This window comes from Sander vitreus, unplaced genomic scaffold (genome assembly GCF_031162955.1).
Source record: "Sander vitreus isolate 19-12246 unplaced genomic scaffold, sanVit1 ctg818_0, whole genome shotgun sequence".
In the NCBI taxonomy this organism is placed as follows: Eukaryota; Metazoa; Chordata; class Actinopteri; order Perciformes; family Percidae; genus Sander; species Sander vitreus.
Window position 1 is genome coordinate 1 of NW_027595900.1, and position 8,294 is coordinate 8,294.

The window sequence follows — 8,294 nt, forward strand, 5'->3', positions numbered from 1 at the left end:
TAATTATTTCTCAATTCTTTTGAACTTTACCTTTACTCAGACTTGAAGTGACTTGTAGTCTTCAAGTAAATTTCATGATCCAAAATACTTAGATATCTTTGATTTCAAAGCTATCCAGATCGGCACAATCTTGAAGAACAAGAACAAAGAATTCATGGTCAAGTGCATGAGCTCCTACTTGGATTGTTGAACACTGTGAGGTTGTTTATTTTAGTTTTAATTAAAGATGTTGCTTCCAGTTGCATCCTCCACGTGCAGTTTTCCTTGTCAGCTCTGTCTCCAGCAAAGGAGGAGTAGCGCCCTCTGGCGATGGTGAAATGAAGCTTTGCAAACCACTGTCTTTATTTTCTAAGCTCACTAGATGGCAATCTCTGTTCAAAGAAAAGGGTTAAAAGGAATGGCAATTCAGTGTGTTTCAACCCTTTGTTGAACAGAAAGTGGCATCTGGTGAGCTCAAAAAATGAAGACAGTGTTTGCTGCTTCATTGACCATGTACTAGCGCCCTCTGCTGACGGAAAGAAAAAGCTTACAGCACCGGGTATTCCCAGGCGGTCTCCCATCCAAGTACTGACCGGCCCGACCCTGTAGCTTCCGAGATCGGACGAGATCGGGCGTGTTCAGGGGTGGTATGGCCGTAGCGAGTGTACCAAGTGAAAACAAGCTATTTAAAGGCGATGAACCCCCAGAGGTTCTCAAAACTGTTGAAGACGCAGTTTGGGGTTGAGGAGTACTCAACTACATGTAATCACACTAGTAGTGCACCTATACATTTTGCAGTAGCTCTCTGGTAGTTCAACTACATTCATCTTCGAACCAACAAGTTGAATTGCTTTTTTGCTCTCTTTTTTCGGTACTGTAATTAACACTGCTGTATTTTTAAGCATTCTTTCATTGTTTTGTTCCATATTTATTCATTCATTTAGCCTGTTGCTATATGTATTCTTACATGTATGTATTTCCATGTTTATTTTTTTCATTACTGTAATTATTTCTCAATTCTTTTGAACTTTACCTTTACTCAGACTTGAGTGACTTGTAGATCTTCCGTAAATTTGCATGATCCAAAATGTAGATATCTTTGATTTCAAAACTATCAGATCGGCACAATCTTGAAGAACAAGAACAAAGAATTCATGGTCAAAGTGCATGAACTCCTACTTGAATTGTTGAACACTGTGAGGTTGTTTATTTTAGTTTTAATTAAAGATGTTGCTTCCAAAAAAAAAGTTGCATCCTCCATTTACAGTTTCCTTGTCAGCTCTGTCTCCAGCAAAGGAGGAGTAGCGCCCTCTGGCGATGGTGAAATGAAGCTTTGCAAACCACTGTCTTTATTTTCTAAGCTCACTAGATGGCAATCTCTGTTCAAAGAAAGGGTTAAAGGAATGGCAATTCAGTGTGTTTTCAACCCTTTGTTGAACAGAAAGTGGCATCTAGTGAGCTCAGAAAATGAAGACAGTGTTTTGCTTTGCTTCATTTGACCATTACTAGCGCCCTCTGCTGTGGAAAGAAAAAACACAGCACCGGGTATTCCCAGGCGGTCTCCCATCCAAGTACTGACCCGGCCCGACCCTGCTTAGCTTCCGAGATCGGACGAGATCGGGCGTGTTCAGGGGTGGTATGGCCGTAGCGAGTGTACCAAGTGAAAACAAGCTATTTAAAGACGATGAACCCCAGAGGTTCTCAAAACTGTTGAAGACGCAGTTTGGGGTTGAGGAGTACTCAACTACATGTAATCACACTAGTAGTGCACCTATACATTTTGCAGTAGCTCTCTGGTAGTTCAACTACATTCATCTTCGAACCAACAAGTTGAATTGCTTTTTTGCTCTCTTTTTTTCGGTACTGTAATTAACACTGCTGTATTTTTAAGCATTCTTTCATTTGTTTTGTTCCATATTTATTCATTCATTTAGCCTGTTGCTATATGTATTCTTACATGTATGTATTTCCATGTTTATTTTTTCATTACTGTAATTATTTCTCAATTCTTTTGAACTTTACCTTTACTCAGACTTGAGTGACTTGTACGTCTTCCGTAAATTTGCATGATCCAAAATGTAGATATCTTTGATTTCAAAACTATCCAGATCGGCACAATCTTGAAGAACAAGAACAAAGAATTCATGGTCAAAGTGCATGAACTCCTACTTGAATTGTTGAACACTGTGAGGTTGTTTATTTTAGTTTTAATTAAAGATGTTGCTTCCAAAAAAAAAGTTGCATCCTCCGTACAGTTTCCTTGTCAGCTCTGTCTCCAGCAAAGGAGGAGTAGCGCCCTCTGGCGATGGTGAAATGAAGCTTTGCAAACCACTGTCTTTATTTTCTAAGCTCACTAGATGGCAATCTCTGTTCAAAGAAAAGGGTTAAAGGAATGGCAATTCAGTGTGTTTTCAACCCTTTGTTGAACAGAAAGTGGCATCTAGTGAGCTCAGAAAAATGAAGACAGTGTTTTGCTGCTTCATTTGACCATTACTAGCGCCCTCTGCTGACGGAAAGAAAAAGCTTACAGCACCGGGTATTCCCAGGCGGTCTCCCATCCAAGTACTGACCCGGCCCGACCCTGCTTAGCTTCCGAGATCGGACGAGATCGGGCGTGTTCAGGAGTGGTATGGCCGTAGCGAGTGTACCAAGTGAAAACAAGCTATTTAAAGACGATGAACCCCAGAGGTTCTCAAAACTGTTGAAGACGCAGTTTGGGGTTGAGGAGTACTCAACTACATGTAATCACACTAGTAGTGCACCTATACATTTTGCAGTAGCTCTCTGGTAGTTCAACTACATTCATCTTCGAACCAACAAGTTGAATTGCTTTTTTGCTCTCTTTTTTTCGGTACTGTAATTAACACTGCTGTATTTTTAAGCATTCTTTCATTTGTTTTGTTCCATATTTATTCATTCATTTAGCCTGTTGCTATATGTATTCTTACATGTATGTATTTCCATGTTTATTTTTTCATTACTGTAATTATTTCTCAATTCTTTTGAACTTTACCTTTACTCAGACTTGAGTGACTTGTCGTCTTCCGTAAATTTGCATGATCCAAAATGTAGATATCTTTGATTTCAAAACTATCCAGATCGGCACAATCTTGAAGAACAAGAACAAAGAATTCATGGTCAAAGTGCATGAACTCCTACTTGAATTGTTGAACACTGTGAGGTTGTTTATTTTAGTTTTAATTAAAGATGTTGCTTCCAAAAAAAAAGTTGCATCCTCCGTACAGTTTCCTTGTCAGCTCTGTCTCCAGCAAAGGAGGAGTAGCGCCCTCTGGCGATGTGAAATGAAGCTTTGCAAACCACTGTCTTTATTTTCTAAGCTCACTAGATGGCAATCTCTGTTCAAAGAAAAGGGTTAAAGGAATGGCAATTCAGTGTGTTTTCAACCCTTTGTTGAACAGAAAGTGGCATCTAGTGAGCTCAGAAAAATGAAGACAGTGTTTTGCTAGCTTCATTTGACCATTACTAGCGCCCTCTGCTGACGGAAAGAAAAACTTACAGCACCGGGTATTCCCAGGCGGTCTCCCATCCAAGTACTGACCCGGCCCGACCCTGCTTAGCTTCCGAGATCGGACGAGATCGGGCGTGTTCAGGGTGGTATGGCCGTAGCGAGTGTACCAAGTGAAAACAAGCTATTTAAAGGCGATGAACCCCAGAGGTTCTCAAAACTGTTGAAGAGCGCAGTTTGGGGTTGAGGAGTACTCAACTACATGTAATCACACTAGTAGTGCACCTATACATTTTGCAGTAGCTCTCTGGTAGTTCAACTACATTCATCTTCGAACCAACAAGTTGAATTGCTTTTTTGCTCTCTTTTTTTTCGGTACTGTAATTAACACTGCTGTATTTTTTAAGCATTCTTTCATTTGTTTTGTTCCATATTTATTCATTCATTTAGCCTGTTGCTATATGTATTCTTACATGTATGTATTTCCATGTTTATTTTTTCATTACTGTAATTATTTCTCAATTCTTTTGAACTTTACCTTTACTCAGACTTGAGTGACTTGTCGTCTTCCGTAAATTTGCATGATCCAAAATGTAGATATCTTTGATTTCAAAACTATCCAGATCGGCACAATCTTGAAGAACAAGAACAAAGAATTCATGGTCAAAGTGCATGAACTCCTACTTGAATTGTTGAACACTGTGAGGTTGTTTATTTTAGTTTTAATTAAAGATGTTGCTTCCAGTTGCATCCTCCGTACAGTTTCCTTGTCAGCTCTGTCTCCAGCAAAGGAGGGTAGCGCCCTCTGGCGATGGTGAAATGAAGCTTTGCAAACCACTGTCTTTATTTTTCTAAGCTCACTAGATGGCAATCTCTGTTCAAAGAAAAGGGTTAAAGGAATGGCAATTCAGTGTGTTTTCAACCCTTTGTTGAACAGAAAGTGGCATCTAGTGAGCTCAGAAAATGAAGACAGTGTTTTGCGAAGCTTCATTTGACCATTACTAGCGCCCTCTGCTGACGGAAAAGAAAAGCTTACAGCACCGGGTATTCCCAGGCGGTCTCCCATCCAAGTACTGACCCGGCCCGACCCTGCTTAGCTTCCGAGATCTGATGAGATCGGGCGTGTTCAGGGTGGTATGGCCGTAAGCGAGTGTACCAAGTGAAAACAAGCTATTTAAAGACGATGAACCCCAGAGGTTCTCAAAACTGTTGAAGACGCAGTTTGGGGTTGAGGAGTACTCAACTACATGTAATCACACTAGTAGTGCACCTATACATTTTGCAGTAGCTCTCTGGTAGTTCAGCTACATTCATCGTCGAACCAACAAGTTGAATTGCTTTTTTTGCTCTCTTTTCTTTCGGTACTGTAATTAACACTGCTGTAATTTTAAGCATTCTTTCATTTGTTTTGTTCCATATGTATTCATTCATTTATTCTGTTGCTATATGTATTCTTACATGTATGTATTTCCATGTTTATTTTTTCATTACTGTAATTATTTCTCAATTCTTTTGAACTTTACCTTTACTCAGACTTGAGTGACTTGTTGTCTTCCGTAAATTTGCATGATCCAATATGTAGATATCTTTGATTTCAAAACTATCCAGATCGGCACAATCTTGAAGAACAAGAACAAAGAATTCATGGTCAAAGTGCATGAACTCCTACTTGAATTGTTGAACACTGTGAGGTTGTTTATTTTAGTTTTAATTAAAGATGTTGCTTCGAAAAAAAAAAGTTGCATCCTCCGTAAAGTTTCCTTGTCAGCTCTGTCTCCAGCAAAGGAGGAGTAGCGCCCTCTGGCGATGGTGAAATGAAGCTTTGCAAACCACTGTCTTTATTTTCTAAGCTCACTAGATGGCAATCTCTGTTCAAAGAAAAGGGTTAAAGGAATGGCAATTCAGTGTGTTTTTCAACCCTTTGTTGAACAGAAAGTGGCATCTAGTGAGCTCAGAAAATGAAGACAGTGTTTGCTGCTTCATTTGACCATTACTAGCGCCCTCTGCTGACGGAAAGAAAAAGCTTACAGCACCGGGTATTCCCAGGCGGTCTCCCATCAAGTACTGACCCGGCCCGACCCTGCTTAGCTTCCGAGATCGGACGAGATCGGGCGTGTTCAGGAGTGGTATGGCCGTAGCGAGTGTACCAAGTGAAAACAAGCTATTTAAAGGCGATGAACCCCAGAGGTTCTCAAAACTGTTGAAGAGCGCAGTTTGGGGTTGAGGAGTACTCAACTACATGTAATCACACTAGTAGTGCACCTATACATTTTGCAGTAGCTCTCTGGTAGTTCAACTACATTCATCTTCGAACCAACAAGTTGAATTGCTTTTTTGCTCTCTTTTTTTCGGTACTGTAATTAACACTGCTGTATTTTTAAGCATTCTTTCATTTGTTTTGTTCCATATTTATTCATTCATTTAGCCTGTTGCTATATGTATTCTTACATGTATGTATTTCCATGTTTATTTTTTCATTACTGTAATTATTTCTCAATTCTTTTGAACTTTACCTTTACTCAGACTTGAGTGACTTGTAGTCTTCCGTAAATTTGCATGATCCAAAATGTAGATATCTTTGATTTCAAAACTATCCAGATCGGCACAATCTTGAAGAACAAGAACAAAGAATTCATGGTCAAAGTGCATGAACTCCTACTTGAATTGTTGAACACTGTGAGGTTGTTTATTTTAGTTTTAATTAAAGATGTTGCTTCCAAAAAAAAAGTTGCATCCTCCGTACAGTTTCCTTGTCAGCTCTGTCTCCAGCAAAGGAGGAGTAGCGCCCTCTGGCGATGGTGAAATGAAGCTTTGCAAACCACTGTCTTTATTTTCTAAGCTCACTAGATGGCAATCTCTGTTCAAAGAAAAGGGTTAAAGGAATGGCAATTCAGTGTGTTTTCAACCCTTTGTTGAACAGAAAGTGGCATCTAGTGAGCTCAGAAAATGAAGACAGTGTTTTGCTTTGCTTCATTTGACCATTACTAGCGCCCTCTGCTGACGGAAAGAAAAGCTTACAGCACCGGGTATTCCCAGGCGGTCTCCCATCCAAGTACTGACCCGGCCCGACCCTGCTTAGCTTCCGAGATCGGACGAGATCGGGCGTGTTCAGGGTGGTATGGCCGTAGCGAGTGTACCAAGTGAAAACAAGCTATTTAAAGGCGATGAACCCCAGAGGTTCTCAAAACTGTTGAAGACGCAGTTTGGGGTTGAGGGTACTCAACTACATGTAATCACACTAGTAGTGCACCTATACATTTTGCAGTAGCTCTCTGGTAGTTCAACTACATTCATCTTCGAACCAACAAGTTGAATTGCTTTTTGCTCTCTTTTTTTCGGTACTGTAATTAACACTGCTGTATTTTTAAGCATTCTTTCATTTGTTTTGTTCCATATTTATTCATTCATTTAGCCTGTTGCTATATGTATTCTTACATGTATGTATTTCCATGTTTATTTTTTCATTACTGTAATTATTTCTCAATTCTTTTGAACTTTACCTTTACTCAGACTTGAGTGACTTGTCGTCTTCCGTAAATTTGCATGATCCAAAATGTAGATATCTTTGATTTCAAAACTATCCAGATCGGCACAATCTTGAAGAACAAGAACAAAGAATTCATGGTCAAAGTGCATGAACTCCTACTTGAATTGTTGAACACTGTGAGGTTGTTTATTTTAGTTTTAATTAAAGATGTTGCTTCAAAAAAAAGTTGCATCCTCGTACAGTTTCCTTGTCAGCTCTGTCTCCAGCAAAGGAGGAGTAAGCGCCCTCTGGCGATGGTGAAATGAAGCTTTGCAAACCACTGTCTTTATTTTCTAAGCTCACTAGATGGCAATCTCTGTTCAAAGAAAAGGGTTAAAGGAATGGCAATTCAGTGTGTTTTCAACCCTTTGTTGAACAGAAGTGGCATCTAGTGAGCTCAGAAAATGAAGACAGTGTTTTGCTTTGCTTCATTTGACCATTACTAGCGCCCTCTGCTGACGGAAAAGAAAAAGCTTACAGCACCGGGTATTCCCAGGCGGTCTCCCATCCAAGTACTGACCCGGCCCCGACCCTGCTTAGCTTCCGAGATCGGGACGAGATCGGGCGTGTTCAGGGTGGTATGGCCGTAGCGAGTGTACCAAGTGAAAACAAGCTATTTAAAACAGATGAACCCCAGAGGTTCTCAAAACTGTTGAAGACGCAGTTTGGGGTTGAGGAGTACTCAACTACATGTAATCACACTAGTAGTGCACCTATACATTTTGCAGTAGCTCTCTGGTAGTTCAACTACATTCATCTTCGAACCAACAAGTTGAATTGCTTTTTGCTCTCTTTTTTTCGGTACTGTAATTAACACTGCTGTATTTTTAAGCATTCTTTCATTTGTTTTGTTCCATATTTATTCATTCATTTAGCCTGTTGCTATATGTATTCTTACATGTATGTATTTCCATGTTTATTTTTTTCATTACTGTAATTATTTCTCAATTCTTTTGAACTTTACCTTTACTCAGACTTGAGTGACTTGTCGTCTTCCGTAAATTTGCATGATCCAAAATGTAGATATCTTTGATTTCAAAACTATCCAGATCGGCACAATCTTGAAGAACAAGAACAAAGAATTCATGGTCAAAGTGCATGAACTCCTACTTGAATTGTTGAACACTGTGAGGTTGTTTATTTTAGTTTTAATTAAAGATGTTGCTTCCAAAAAAAAAGTTGCATCCTCCGTACAGTTTCCTTGTCAGCTCTGTCTCCAGCAAAGGAGGAGTAGCGCCCTCTGGCGATGTGAAATGAAGCTTTGCAAACCACTGTCTTTATTTTCTAAGCTCACTAGATGGCAATCTCTGTTCAAAGAAAAGG

At 39.7% G+C, this 8,294-nt stretch overlaps 6 non-coding genes and 2 pseudogenes across 6 annotated transcripts; all 8 read right to left on the reverse strand.

Moving 5' to 3' along the window:
• Nucleotides 1-523: 523 nt before the first annotated feature.
• LOC144514975 (5S ribosomal RNA) lies at nucleotides 524-639 on the reverse strand (annotated as a pseudogene).
• Nucleotides 640-1,509: 870 nt separating this feature from the next.
• Nucleotides 1,510-1,629, reverse strand: LOC144514979 (5S ribosomal RNA). Its single transcript, XR_013501656.1, has one exon. It is a non-coding gene; the product is annotated as a 5S ribosomal RNA (ribosomal RNA).
• An 871-nt stretch (nucleotides 1,630-2,500) lies between these two features.
• On the reverse strand, nucleotides 2,501-2,619 carry LOC144514973 (5S ribosomal RNA). Its single transcript, XR_013501652.1, has one exon. It is a non-coding gene; the product is annotated as a 5S ribosomal RNA (ribosomal RNA).
• Nucleotides 2,620-3,489: 870 nt separating this feature from the next.
• LOC144514977 (5S ribosomal RNA) lies at nucleotides 3,490-3,608 on the reverse strand. The gene has a single exon (XR_013501654.1). It is a non-coding gene; the product is annotated as a 5S ribosomal RNA (ribosomal RNA).
• Nucleotides 3,609-4,474: 866 nt separating this feature from the next.
• Nucleotides 4,475-4,593, reverse strand: LOC144514972 (5S ribosomal RNA). Its single transcript, XR_013501651.1, has one exon. It is a non-coding gene; the product is annotated as a 5S ribosomal RNA (ribosomal RNA).
• Nucleotides 4,594-5,466: 873 nt separating this feature from the next.
• Nucleotides 5,467-5,584, reverse strand: LOC144514974 (5S ribosomal RNA; annotated as a pseudogene).
• An 872-nt stretch (nucleotides 5,585-6,456) lies between these two features.
• Nucleotides 6,457-6,574, reverse strand: LOC144514976 (5S ribosomal RNA). The gene has a single exon (XR_013501653.1). It is a non-coding gene; the product is annotated as a 5S ribosomal RNA (ribosomal RNA).
• Nucleotides 6,575-7,442: 868 nt separating this feature from the next.
• Nucleotides 7,443-7,562, reverse strand: LOC144514978 (5S ribosomal RNA). Its single transcript, XR_013501655.1, has one exon. It is a non-coding gene; the product is annotated as a 5S ribosomal RNA (ribosomal RNA).
• Nucleotides 7,563-8,294: the final 732 nt, after the last annotated feature.